This window comes from Tasmannia lanceolata, unplaced genomic scaffold, assembly GCF_043159265.1.
Source record: "Tasmannia lanceolata isolate RefF3 unplaced genomic scaffold, GAP_Taslan_0.1 ptg000015l, whole genome shotgun sequence".
Classification (NCBI taxonomy): domain Eukaryota; kingdom Viridiplantae; phylum Streptophyta; class Magnoliopsida; order Canellales; family Winteraceae; genus Tasmannia; species Tasmannia lanceolata.
In genome coordinates this window covers 48,622,791-48,637,478 of record NW_027518692.1, presented here as the reverse complement: position 1 = coordinate 48,637,478, position 14,688 = coordinate 48,622,791, and the positions used below count along the sequence as shown (strand labels likewise).

The 14,688-nt window shown below is 38.2% G+C and overlaps 1 long non-coding RNA gene and 1 pseudogene across 1 annotated transcript; one reads left to right on the top strand and one right to left on the bottom strand.

Moving 5' to 3' along the window:
- Window positions 1-551: 551 nt before the first annotated feature.
- On the bottom strand, window positions 552-2,368 carry LOC143845942 (mitogen-activated protein kinase kinase kinase 18 pseudogene; annotated as a pseudogene).
- A 6,732-nt stretch (window positions 2,369-9,100) lies between these two features.
- LOC143892365 (uncharacterized) lies at window positions 9,101-12,341 on the top strand. Its single transcript, XR_013255484.1, has 3 exons — window positions 9,101-9,210; window positions 9,320-9,402; window positions 11,684-12,341. It is a non-coding gene; the product is annotated as an uncharacterized LOC143892365 (long non-coding RNA).
- Window positions 12,342-14,688: the final 2,347 nt, after the last annotated feature.

The window sequence follows — 14,688 nt, the reverse complement described above, 5'->3', positions numbered from 1 at the left end:
GAGTCCCATTATCAGTTTAGGACTCAGAAATATTCTCAAAATCCAAAACAAACAGGGCCAGTTTGATTACTTGCTGAAGTTGGTGCCCAAAAACTTTTTACTCACAAATCATGCAACCACGTGTAAAATATAGATCAACCTAGCATTTAGTTTGTGTAAGATTGACAATAGTGTTAATACTTTATTCACACATCTCAATCCCTTGGATCTTTAGCCATTCAAACCCATGAAAAAACATTGTCTAAATAGGGTATTCAAACCTGATACCTGAAGCCATAAATGATCTCCTTAAGCTCCAACTGGCTGTCCTCACGCTTTTCCTGAGTGCTCTGATTAACTAAGAAAGCCGTACCCTGTCACTCTTAGACGCGAATCTCACTCTCAAGGAGTTTCAAAACATGAATGAACAATTACTCAATTAGTGTGGAAAGAGGGACATTGGGCTACATATAATTTCCATTAGGCCAAGCTTTCATAAGCTTGAGCTTCTAAAATTATAGCCACTAAGCTTGGCAAAACCAAGCATTCCAAAAACCGTTAGGCATGTTGCATTTTACCAAAATCCAATAAAGAATGTTACTATCTTGAAGTTAGCCAATATTTCCACATAATGGGCTCACTCCCAGGCCACAAATTGGAAACAATCCAACAGTAGAACCAAAAAAATCGAAGAATCAGATCCAAATTCAATGCCGAATGCAAAAATTACATATGTTTTTGGTCTCCCCATATCAAAATTACAACAAACATCTTCTGTACATTTACACGCAATTGCAGAAACCCCTCTCCGATCCCTTCCAATCATGCCACAACCACCACTATTACTACCACTACCACTATTCCTATCACTTATAATACAAAAGCCTAGCTCTTGGTGGGACCTATCCAAAACGGAATCTGACCCACCACCCATTGTTTCACTGGCCGGAATCTGACCCACCTCTTCTGCCTCCAAAAAATTGTCCCCTTCTGGAAGATCCCACATCGGAAAGGGAGGATAAGTTACTCTGTTATATATCTGTGGATCCTCTTCCTCCCTGTGTAGATACGTTTTCAGCATCATTAAGGAGTGGGTCCCTGCGGAGTGGGTCGGGCATTGCCCAGACCCTTCTTCGCTTCCTCTAACCGTGATCCAATTTTCGTCCCATGTCCAATCAGGCCTTCTAGACGGCGAAATCCCACTGTACAACCGCGGGATCCGATCCGATAGACGATCATTACTCGAAAACCCGATGTGGGTCCCATCCAGGCCCGTCTGCCCGTCATCTAGAGAGTCCCACAAGGCCCGATCCAGAGTACTTGTAGGAGAATCCGACACAAAAACAGAGTCCGAAATTCTTTTCTTAGAAGAAACGAATTCATCCACAAAAGGGTGCTTAAGAAGCTGATCAACGGTCCATCTCTCCTCCATACGTCTCCTCAAACACACACTCAAAAAATCCTTTCCTTCCTCCGACACCCAGCTCGGAAATTCGGGCAAGTCGTCCGAATACCCGATTCGATACAAAGCGGATACGGGATCCGTAACGTCGGGCCAGGGCGGTCTCCCAGTAGCCATTTCAATCACCGTACATCCAACTGCCCACACATCAGCTGGAAAACCCTGTTCTTCCCCACGTGCCACTTCCGGGGCCATAAAAAGTGGCGTACCGGAAATCTGTGTCGTAATGTCCGAAACACCCGAAACGGCCGAAATATCTACCCATTTAGCGCATCCAAGATCTGCGATTTTTGCACAACCATCGTTTCCGATTATCACGTTTCGGCCCTTGATATCACAATGAGCTATGTTGTTCGAGTGAAGGTAGGAAAGGCCATGTAGAATTGAGCGAGTGTGGGTTCGGATCTCCGATTCTTGGAGCTTTCCGCCTTGCCGGAAAATTTGGTCTGAAAGTGTGCCGCCGGCGAGGTACTCCATGAAAAGGTTGTATAAAATCTGACCCTTTTCGGTGGTGATATCGTAACCGATATAAGAAACGATATGAGGGTTAGAGAGGAGAGAGAGAATTTTTTGTTCTCTTTGTATGATTTGGGATTGACCCAATTGGGCTGACTTGACGGCGAAGAGCTCGCCGGATCGGGAAGCGAGGGAGACGGTGCCGGAGGAGCCCCGGCCGATGGTGGGCCCTCTGTGCCAGTCACACGTGCCCATCACGCGCTAGAAGTGGTGGGTAGAGAAGCTGAGAAGGTCTTGAAATGAAAATGAGTTGGTTGGTTTTGGTTCGTTGGGTAAGGAGGCCAGGAGGGGGTCTTTTATAGAAGGCGAGGGCAGGTACGTAATTTTGTCTACTCTTGTTTTGTTTTTTGTCTTTTGTGTTTTGGGTCTCTTTTGTTTTGCGCTCCATCGTTGATGACTCCTTTAACGGTATTTCTCCACGTGTCTAGAGAGGAGCAGTTGACAGATCAACCGTCTGGGCGGCGCTCCTCTTTTACTAATGTCACGTGAGCACGTCGCGTAAGGAGCGGCCTGTTAGTGTTTTTTTATTTTAATAAATTAATTGAAGTGTGTCGCTACCAAAATATGGGGAGTTGAATGCCATTTCTTTGTACGTGTGTAGTGCTGAGCTGTATTGGTCGATATTAGTGGATGTGATGTTCATTTTGCAGGGGGACGAGTGGGGTCCAATCTAATAGCTCTTTGGGAAATGTGTGCCGCTATTAAGATCTAACTCTAGTGGGTCCCCTTAGCCCATATCATGACATTATCAAAGTCTCATCATGACCGTTGATAATGTAGAACAAAATTAGATGATCCACATGATCCTGGTCCCACCCAAAACAGGCATCCTGTGCATAAGATAAATTGCCTACAAAAATCAACGTTCCAGATTTTTTTGTTGTGGAACCTAGATGGATTAAGGGCTTAAGATAATTCCATCATGGTGTTCTCAAGTTGGGCGAAATGTGTCCTTTAAGAAAGAGCATAGCATCCCTTTCTTTTTATCATTTTCATATTTTATTACACAAGATTTCGGCTATGATTTTAAGTTACCCCTTGCTGAAGAGTAACGGTAGCTTTCCACATTGAGTACTCTCTGAGAGTGATAAAAAAAAAATTACATGATTGATTGAATCATGTTACCAGCTTACGGTTATGTGCATTCCTTCACTCTCACCCTTGAAAAAAAGAGGGGGAAATGGTAAGAAAAGAAAAGAAAATATTATAATTATTTAATTTGGCCTCTCATTCTTCTCCGTCTCTTTCTTCGATTTGAAATGGCATGCAGACCTGTCATCACCATCCTATTACATTCTAAACCTCTGATTAGACAATCGAATAATAGATTAGGTTACATTCTTTAACCCTCCTTGTCCGAGTCTGCATTTTTACCTACGAAGTCTATCAAAATTCTTTTTATACTGTACTGAGCAATGACCATGTTAACCGAGTATTTGCCCGCATCGTACCGAGTCAACTAGGATTTGCTTTGGTTGCGTTCTGACTCACATCCACATTTTGCGTACTGAGTCAACTAGGATTTGCTTTGGCTGCGTTCTGACTCACATCCACATTTTGAAACACTGCTTCCACTTATTTCGTCAGCTCCCTAAGAAGAAAAAACAACCTTACCTAACCACGCTTGTCCACAAAAGAAATCAAAATCAAGGACCCGTTTACTTTGGTCATGTATTAAAATAAAGTACTGGCAGTATTATATAATGATGTTTCGGAGAATCAAAGTAAGATTATGTGGGTGTAAAGGAAGGAGGACGTTGTAACCAACTCACTCCTAATCACCTAAAAAGGTATTAGCAAGCTTAAAAAAGGGAGCTCTCTGAAGCCGACAAGTGGAATTTTTGGTGGGAGAGAAAGGAAAGGAAAGAAGGTTCCACAGCCAATATATAACAGAGTTGGGGTAGTTGGGTGGCCTCCGTGATGCCACAAATGAGTCCCTTGTAATGCAAGCCATTAATGAGAATCTCGCCACCTTTGCTTCTTTCAATGAAAAGGTATTTCGTTAGTGTGGGGAAATTGAGTAAGTGAAAGCATTTTTATTTTTTTATTTTTTTTAATGGGCTCTAACACATTGCTTGTCTTGTTCTTAACTGGCACGGCACTAGGCTAAGCCTAACCTCAACGTTGCTTGTCTTGATCTTAGGTGGCACGCCAATGGGCTAAAACCGCACGTGTGTTGTGGTTTGGTTTGGTCTGGTCTGGTTTGTTTGTTTGTGAGCTCTCTCTTGGATGGAAGTAATTGTGTGGGTCCACCAATGGAGGTTCTTGTCCTTTAATTTCAGTGAAATGGATCTTACCATATGGGGAGGGCTTGTTCTCGGTGTCTATTTCACTTTAGGCACTGTGGACCCCGATCCGGAGAGGACGAGTGCCGAGGACACGAGATTCCCTGCAATCCTCAAAGATCTCCACATGTGAATGAGAGCTTTACCAAGGAACTCTCAAAATACCCTCATAGCATAGCACGAGTGACGATACAAAATGAATAAGATACCTCTTGATCCGGACCCAAGGCTCAAAACCAAGACATACCTAAAAATAACTCAGAGTCGCCATCCATGGATACGCCATGGAACAAAAAACAAATGTTCTGTCTGCAACGGATAACCAGAGATACAAAAGGTCCGTGCCTGATTACGAATGGAGAAAGTCCAAAGAGCACCCCCAATTCGTCCGAGTGCGAACACTTGGTCTCTTATGCCATTTATTTATTAACTTTGAAGAGTTTTGGGCAAAAATCATGTAAATTGAGAACGAATATACCCGAGATAACGTCTACCTAGGCATGCATGTCCCGGGGATGGTAATAACAAGCACACACAAAATAAATGGAAGAAATGTCGCCTAATCACAGCTAGGTTATGAGTGACATGCCAAACTGGTGTCTAAGTTCTGATGGACAAACACATGCATGCTACAACTAAAGGTATAAGGTTTGTACAAGAAATAACAGATATAATAATCAGTAAAGCAGTAAAGCGCTACATCAAACTAACAATCAAAGCAGGTAATTACTACAGTCGAGCATGTAAGTAAAACAAGAATACAGGATAATGCTACAGTTAAATATGTGAGTAAGCGAAGAAATGAACACACAATATTATGATCCTATGCAAAAATCATCGTCAACATACAAACACAAGCCCTAAAGTGCTAACAACAGACCCTAAGACTCTAATACAATGCTTAAGCCCGAGTCTTTAGATGATCTGATATTCATCTAAAGAAGCCTACGTATCCCCTCCTCCACGAGAATCAAGGCAACGTAGTTCTTCGCACCTATTCTAAGCTATGATGGGATAAGATTGTGCTAGTATTTAATAAAGAGGAATGGTAACAACATTAAAGGACACACTCCTAAACTAAAGGATAAATTCCTAAAGTAGAGAATAAACTCCTAAACCAGTACCACTAAAGAAGGGGTTTAAATAAGTCAAAGATTCTCTAATAACGCTACCAAAGGACAAATAAGCCAAAAACTCTCTAATAATGCTACCAAAAGATAAATAAGTTAAAGACTACTTCATAGAAAAAGAGGAGATAAACATGGGTGCTAGTGAGACTGGACAAGTCTCATAGACACAGAGGTGGCTTCAAGTTCCCCCTCTTGGCTGCAAGTGAGGCTTTTTTCTTATGCCCTAATTCGGTTTGGGTTTTAATAAGGAAAATGATATATTCTACCCCTACTTCTTCCTATGGACAACCCCCTTTGCTAAACATTTATGGCTATTTTTAACTCTAAAAGGGGTGGTCTTAGGTAAGAAACGGGGCTAACATTTGATTCTCTTCTTTATGCCCACAACTGGTATTGACACACCCTGATTGTTTAAATCACCCCCCTATCGCATTATACTACACTATGCTACACTACAAACTAACCTTGACGGATTACGATGAAATTTTATAAGACCTGCTTGGGACCTTAAATTACCCTAAAGTACAATTTGGGATTTTAAGACACTAGTTCAATAGGGTTTCTAACTGAACAATGTTATTATGGTTCGGTCAAAATGGGGTGTCTACACTACAATTTTTTCTGGCGAGCTCCGACAAGATCCGACCAGCCATGTCTTCAATTGAATGCGTTATTCTCCTTCTCTATTAGCTTTCATCATCATTTTCCTTTTTCTTCTCACAATCGAATCCTAATCAATCCTCCCCATTTTTCTACTCAAACCCTAGCTCTAAACCCTCGAACCTTAGATTTGTGCTGTAAAACCTTAAATTTGTGCTTTAAAAGTGTAGATCCAAGAGGCATATGTTCGAATCCAATTTGTTTGGTTTGGATCTGTATGTTTGATCTTGATTCATTTCTGATGAGAACGCTATGTAATTGAGTCAATCAAAATTCGTTAGAAGCAAGAGTAAAGTAAAAAAAAGTTGGAAAAGAAGTGATGATGTGTAGATCAGTGTGATTGAAGGAGTAGAAAGAGATTAAGGGAGTCAAAGAAGTGAGATTTGGTGAGAAATTACGAAGAGGAAGATCAAGTAGGTTCATCTATCAGGTACTTTATCTGTGATTAATGGCTAAAATAGTTTATATGCTCAAAATCTCTTCAGAATGATTTTTTTTACGAAATTTTAGTTTGTATGATAAGATTATGTGAATATCTATAGAAATAATAGGATTAGTGCTCTAAATTTGTGTTTAGCATGTTTAAATTCTTTAAGGCCATGAGAAATTCGAAATAGTTTTACAAAGTCATAGAGAGAGATGATTTCTTGCCCTAAGCTTCATTTCAGTTAAGATTTTGTGTTAGAATGAGGAGTATATAAAAAAATATACACTTGCCGAATCTGTGTAGATTGTGCTTTTAAAATTCGCCTCTTAGAAATTACCTAATAGCTTCTTTTAAAGATCAAAGTGTAAATTGATGTGTTGCTATAGAATCTCAAGGTGAAATTCTTGTATTGATCTAATTCATTTTTTGTGTGAGTATTCCTTTTCCTAATCTATGAATTTCTTAACTTCCCTTTACTTAAAAAGACATATGTATTTTCTCTTTCGCATTAAATCCATTCTCTTCCCCTTCCCACAACGCTTAAAAATACGCTATTAATCTAAGATCTGATTTTATTCCCTAATATGCCCCCTCAAACTTGTAGATTGGAAAACCTACATACATTTGATTACAATAGAATTCTCAAAAATTAAAAATAAAATCCTCCACTATAGTCCCATATACAGTTTTTGCTATTAATGCATTCCCATTAAAGTCTGCCACATCGATACAATTTCCTTTCATGTTTTTGTCTTCTAGATTGCTCAATTTATCACTTCATAGATATTTTTTCGTCAAAAAAAAATATCAATTAAAGAGCATTTTAAATTTAGCATGTTTGATGATGTGTGATTGTTAATTGTTAATTGTTTGATGATGTGTTTTAGGAATTTTGTAACAAATAGGGCTTCAGTTTTGCCACAGTCTAACTTGTAAGTTTGTCGCTTCTACTTTTGAAATTCTATTGCGAAGATTGATAGCATGGATATATGAAAGGAGTTGGTTTTTTTTTTTTTTTTCTGATGAGTTGTAGAGATGTTATCCTTTTCATTTGGAAGTATTTTGATTCTAAATGTAAATTCAATTTTAGATGGGAGGAGAAAACAAATAATGGAGACTCATGTTCATCGATCTCTCTCATTAAGGCCTGCATCCCCGAAATAATCAAGGCGAACAAACTAAAGGGATACAAACACATTTTAGAGTTAATCCTCTTTTATTATAGGATTTGGATTTGGAGTCTGGATCTACTCTCATGTGCTTTATTGGCAATGGTGATTTTTGGGTTGTCTACATTTTGGAATTATCAATTTTTATGGGATTATTTTTGTTATGATTTGCAGACCTAACGATACCTCGTGGGATGGAGGTGAGTAGATTCAGACTCTTGATTATCTTTATATTTTTTTCCTTTTCTGTTTTCTTTTTGAAATTTTCTAGATGGATTTTATATTGTTTATAACAATGATTTTTTATTTTATTTTATAGATTCTTGCATTATAAATTTGTGACAGGCTTTGGGTTTTCCCCCGGCTTAGAATGCTTTGTTTTGGAATTTCTTTCTTTTCCATTGTAATATTTGAAATGGGTTGTGGGTATCATGTATATGGCTGTAAATATGAATTGCATCATTATTTATTATTATATATATATGAGGAAACTGTTGGTGAGCTTAAGCGCCCCAATCACATGGGGGCCCACTTTGTTAGGTGATCCAAAGCATTCATTTTAAAGTCCCTTACATGGATAGGGGGTGTACCAAAAATCAGCTCCATAGGATCATCCTAACCCCTCCATTTGTGGAGGACAAAAATGGACACACACAAATCTGCCAATTTTTGTCCTCCACAAATGAAGGGGTTAGGATGATCCTATGGAGCTGATTTTTGGTACACCCCCTATCTATCATAAGGCCTTTAAAATGAATGCTTTGAATCACCTAACAAAGTGGACCCCCATGTGATTGGAGAGCTTAAGCGCACCATAGGTTTGGTGCGCTTAAGCTCATCAACAGTTTTCTCTCTCTCTCTCTCTCTCTATATATATATATATATATATATATATATATATATATAGAGAGAGAGAGAGAGAGAGAGAGAGAGAGAGAGAAAACGGTTCCTACACATATGTGTAGAGAGTTCTCTACACACTAGCTTAAAATACAGTGGGGGCCCACATTGTTTGGGTGATCCAAGCCATCCATTTTAAAGGCCCTCACATAGATAGGGTGTCTACAAAAAATCAGATCCATAGGATCATCCCAACCCTACGATTTGTGGAGGTAAAATGGATGTCTTTAAACCTTCACAAATTAGTCCATTTTTTGCCTCCACAGTTCGAATGGTTAGGATGATCCTATGGATCTGATTTTTTGTGGACACCCTATCTATGTGAGGGCCTTAAAAATGAATGGTTTGGATCACCCAAATAATGTGGCCCCCACTGTATTTTAAGCTAGTGTGTAGATAACTTATCTACACATATGTGTAGGAACCGTTCTCTCTCTCATATATATATATATATATATATATATATATATATATATATATATATATATATATATATATATATTTTGTCCACACCAAAATGATGCTTAGCTATTTTCAATTATTGCCATTGGGCATTTTTTCCCTATAATTAATATATTTGTTTCAAGTCCCATTTAGAATGTTATATCTATAATATATCAGTTTTGATGGGTTTATTTTGGTTTTGATTTGCAGACCCCTCATGATAACCCTCGGGATGGAGGTGAGTATCTTGATTTTTTTATTCGTTTCCTTTTCTTTGTTTTTTTAAATTTTAGAGATGGGTTTTATGTTGTTTATGATGATGAATTCTGTTAGTTTTTCCTTTTTAGGTTGTGGATTATGAAATTATGAAGGGCTTTGGTTGTTTTTGGACCTAAAGAAGAAGTGAGTGCATCTCAGTTCGACTTAGCAGGTAGATTCCTGTAATTTCATTCTTGGATCTTTTTTTATCTATAAATTTCAGCCATTGTTATAACTTTGAATTTTTTATAAACCTTAGGATCTTTCTCATTCGGTTTCTATCATGTGAAAATCTATCTGCTCTAAAATAATATATATCTTGTGCTGAAAATCTATATGTATACACACACATATAAGGGTAATGAGATTTTAGCTGATTATGGAGAATAGAGAATTGACTTTCCTTTTGAGCACTGTTTACTGTGTTCAAGTGTGATATCGCGCATTTTCTTTATATATAATAAGGAGAAAGGGCCCCGTTCCACTGTTCATGATGATGTGGCAGCCCTCCCCTTCCTCGCTCAAGTATACATGGCATGTTAATTTCTGACGCATTGATATTTCATAATTGAAAAACCTATTCCTTTGGGTTATAATAAGTCCCCTAGAAACGTCGCATTTAAATGCTTATAGATCACTTCGGTACCCTTCCTCCGCTTCGAACTTGCATCAATTCTTGCTTGCTCTACTTCAAAATTTCATCAATTCTTGATTTTTTTCCTTCTTTTTCCTCATACATTTTTTTGCTTTATCTACAATTTTAGCTAGCGTTTTTTTTTTTCCTTTCAAGTTTGGTAAGGTTTTTCATGATTTTCAGCTGAACTTTCTCTTCATCATTTTATTTCTTACATGAATTCGTCTTCTGTTCGTTTTTTTCCTTGCAAGCATAATCAGAGGATAAATTTTTATTTATTTTTTAAATCCGAAAATCGGATATTAATTTAACTTGGTTAGCAGCCGTAGCCTTATGATGCATGCACAATACCCTATCTTTTTTAGAAACATTTAGGCCCTGTTTGATTTTTATAACCGATTGTAACTCTAAAACTGATTATTGGAATCACATATTTGTGTTTAATTTTGAGTCCAATAATCAGCTTTTGACTCAAAATCCGAAACAAACAAGGCTTAGGAAAAATTTCAGATTTTATCTGAAGACTGATGAAGTGGTTTAGATCATCCAATAACATTGAGTTGGCGACAGATAGTTAATTTGTAACAGGTTCCCACAAGTTGAATGGATCCAATAACTATAGTTGGAACTTGGAAGGAATTTGGTTCCAAAGGCCATGATTGTTTTGGATTTTGAAAACCAATTTAGAGTCCAAAACTGATTATTGGATACAATTTTCTTTTATAGGTAAGCTAGGATTAAATCTCGAAACTCGAAGTTGAAGAACAAAGCCATGCCCAATTGAGCTAGAGGCTCAATCCTATTGCACTCAAATTTACGTTTAATTTTGAGTCCAAATAATCAGTTTTGTACACAACCGATTCTCAAAATCCAAAACATATAGAGCATAAGGCCTGTGATTTCAGGAATTGAACCAAAACAAACTGGGCTTAACGGCATGTTTGGAAACTGGGAAAAAAATTTCCCCGAATTTTCATGATAAATCTGTCTCCCAAGTGGAGAAGAGGCTAAAGTCGGTAGAACCTTCATTCTCCCTTGCATCATAATTTTTTTCACAATTATATAAGTATCAGTAGCGTTTCAAAGAGTACAAGTTTAATTTCATTTTCTTCGGATTTTGGGTTGATATTGTTTTTGTTGGGTTGAATCAGAGTTTCTTCGGAATTTCCATTTTCTGGGTCAGATTTTTGGGTTGAATCCATCATCGATACTGTTTTTGTTGGGTTGAATCCATTGATACTTGATACTGTTTTCCTTTTAAGTAATGGATTGAAATAGTTGAGTTGTGGGTGTGAATTTCTAGATATTGTAAATTAATTTTTAAAGGGAAGTGATATTTACACCCCTTTTGATCACCAGGTGTCAGTGTATCAATGACAAAAAGGGAACTAATGTACTTGATGTCATAAAAATCCATTGGCTATGATTGCAACGTACACGCAATGGGTGTCCCTGGTGATCAAAAGGGGCGTAAATATCATTTCCCTTTTTAAATTATCGGTTTCTATATATATTTTTAGGGTGATTTAAAAAATAATTTTACCCATGTTTTGAGAATTTTACAAATATGAAATTACACCTATTTTTGTAAAATTGCCTTTTATAGCAAATCAACGAGTTTCCTCCTATGCAAATCCTTTTTTCATGCCATTATAGCAAGATCCATGTAAAATGATCCATCATCAGTAAGGATGCTAGCAGGATCATCTCTTATGTGCAAGAATCCCCATTGACTGAGGGTCATTTTTTATCTCACATCCATTTTCCTAACTAATAAGAAAAATTCTTTTTCAACTTCAACCACCCTCTCTTTATATAGGTGATAGCATCTATTTCTTGTTACGGTCAAACTGACCTCCTTTTGTTGAAGGAGGAAGAGGAAGCCCGCATCATCTCTGTCAAGACACATCCATTTTCCGAACATACAACTTATATTTAAGATGCATGAAATGGATACAGTCGCTATGTTGAAGGAGGCAATCTACAAAGCGGAAAGGATTCGTGGCCAGGATTTGCGATTCTTTCACGACAACAAGGAAGTGCATGATGCTTTACCCTATCCCTATGATGACTCTTTCAACTTGGAAGTCACACATTGGGCAAGAAGGCTGTTAAAAAGACCAAAATGAAGGAGATTTCGATGAGGTTGCTGTGTGCCCTTCACCTCCGAGGGTGTTGGAGATGCCCACTACATCAACACATGGTCAGGAGACTTATGAAGTAGGGCTGCACATGGTTCGGTCCGGTTCGGTTTAGGGGGATTTCTTGAACTGAACCGATGCCATCGGTTTGGAAAATTTCCAAACCGTAACCGAACTGTTTGGCGGTCAAACCGAACCAAACCAAACCGGTCTTGACCGGATCGGTTCGGTTCGGTTCACGGTTTATCCGATTTCCTTGAGTTGGATTGCTGCTACTTTTATGCCCTGTTTGGATTATAAGAAAAAACATTTTTTACGAAATTTTACTTCAGTTTACACGATTTAGGGGGTAATGATATATTCAAGCATATCGAATGCAGAAAAAGGGATGCATATTCAAGCATACCTCAAAACAAAAAGGGATGCATATTCAAGCATACCTCAAAGAGTAGAGATTTGAGAGAAAAATCCGAATAAAGTGCTAGGGTTTTGCCGTTTCGCATATCGAATGTGCAGCTACCAAATCAAATGCACAAAATCCTTCTTTCGCGAATCGAAAGCACAAAATCTTTCTTAGGCTAGGGTTTTGCCGTTTTGGTCGAGAGAGAGTGGAGAAAGAGTAGAGATTTGAGAGAAAAATCCGTCGGCTAGGGTTATGAGGTTATCCCTTTTCCGTTTTCAGCATGTAATAAGTTATTCTTTTGGTCTTTGGTGTTACATTTCCGCCCATTTATTTACTTGGAACCACCCATTTTGGTAGGTCGCTTCTCTTTTCAGTTAAATACATTAGATTTGGGTGTGCCAAGTAAAGAAAAGTGATATATATATATGTATATATATATATATATATATATATATATATATATATATATAGTCCATCGGTTCGGTTCGGTTTTTCCGGTTGAAATTTTTCCTAGACCGTGACCGAACCGATCCAAACGGTTTATGGAAAACCGAAATCATGACCGAACCAATGCCACTAAAAATCGAACCGAACCAAACCGAAAGGCCCGATTCGGTTCGATTTATCGGTTTAGGCGGTTAAATGTGCAGCCCTAATATGAAGATACCTTATGGAGATTCTTACAGGACGAGGAAAAAGGAATAGTATGAGTGTACAGCATGGGGGGAGTTGAGAAAACAACTCTTATGAAAACTATAAACCAAAGGCTGGTGGAACCCAAGGCTTTGATGTGGTGATTTGGGTAACTATGTCCAAGGATCAAAATCTTGAAACGATCCAAATAGACATTAGAAGCCAATTGGGTTTGCAGGTAGCTGATAATGATAAAGATAAAGAGTCGAGAAGAAGGAAAATCTTTTCAAGATTGAAGAACTTGAGGTACATGCTGCTCTTGGAGGATCTATGGGAAGAAATTAGATTGGAAGATGTCGGAATTCCATAGCCAAATAAGGAAAATAAATGCAAAATCGTGCTGAGTACTCGTTTCCTTCATGCGTCTAATGCCATGGCCGTTAAAATGCAGTTAAAAGTTGAAACACTTGGGAGTGAGGGAACTTGGAATTTGTTCTACGAGCTAGTAAATTGTTAGATGATGGAAGGATTTGTTGGTAATATTGATAACGTAGAGGCTGCATCAAATGAAGGGCACCACATCATTGAAAGATTAATGGACGCAGGCCTCTTGGATGCTTATGGCATTCATGTCACAATGCACGATTTGATCTATGACATGGCGATATGGATCACGTCATCGTCATTATTCGTAAAAGCTTGGCTGAAACTACTGGTGGCATCCAATGTGAATATTTGGGAAGGGTTTGAAAAAGTTTCATTGATGCGGATCCTAATAGTGGAGCTTCCAAGTAGGCCTAATTTCCCTAATTTGGTGTCCTTGTTGCTCCAAGGAAACTATGCTTTAGTGAGTATTTGTAGTAGCTTCTTTGAGCATATGCCGAGGCTTAAGATTCTTGATCTTTCATTTACTGGTATCGAATCGCTTCCAATGTTCCTATCTTCATTGGTGAACCTACACGCACTCATTTTAACATGTTGTTTCAGATTGGTAAACCTACCACCCTTGGGAGACCTAAAACATTTAAGATTTCTATATCTCGGGAGATGTTATGTCATTAGAGAACTACCTGAAGGCAGTGGCAAATTGTTAAATCTTGAGAGATTGTATTTATCAATCTCCTCCAAGAGCACCATTGGGACATTTGGCAGAGAAAAAGTCCACCCTCGTTAGGATCATGCATTTCCCACTATGATGCATAATTCTTGCAACTTACCAGGAACTTATGCGATGTGATTCATAGCTCATACCAGTAATTCCGAGAAAAATCAAATAAGGAAGAGGAAATCCCATCAGTAAGAGAAACTAGCCATTCAGTAAGATGGCAGCAATTAAATGACTCGACCAGTGTGAAATGGCCATACCAGACATCCTCACCTGCCAGCAAGATCAGAGTAAAATGTATAAGATAAATACAATCTCTTAAGATTTAACAATTTGTCAATGCCTTCAGGTAGTTATCTAATGACATGACATCTCCAGAAATATAGAAATCTTAAATGTTTTTAGGTCTCCCAAGGGTGGTACGTTTACCAATCTGAAACAACCTGTTAAAATGAGTGTGTTTAGGTTCACCAATGAAGATAGGGACATTGGAAGCGATTCGATACCAGTAAATGAAAGATCAAGAATCTTAAGCCTCGGCA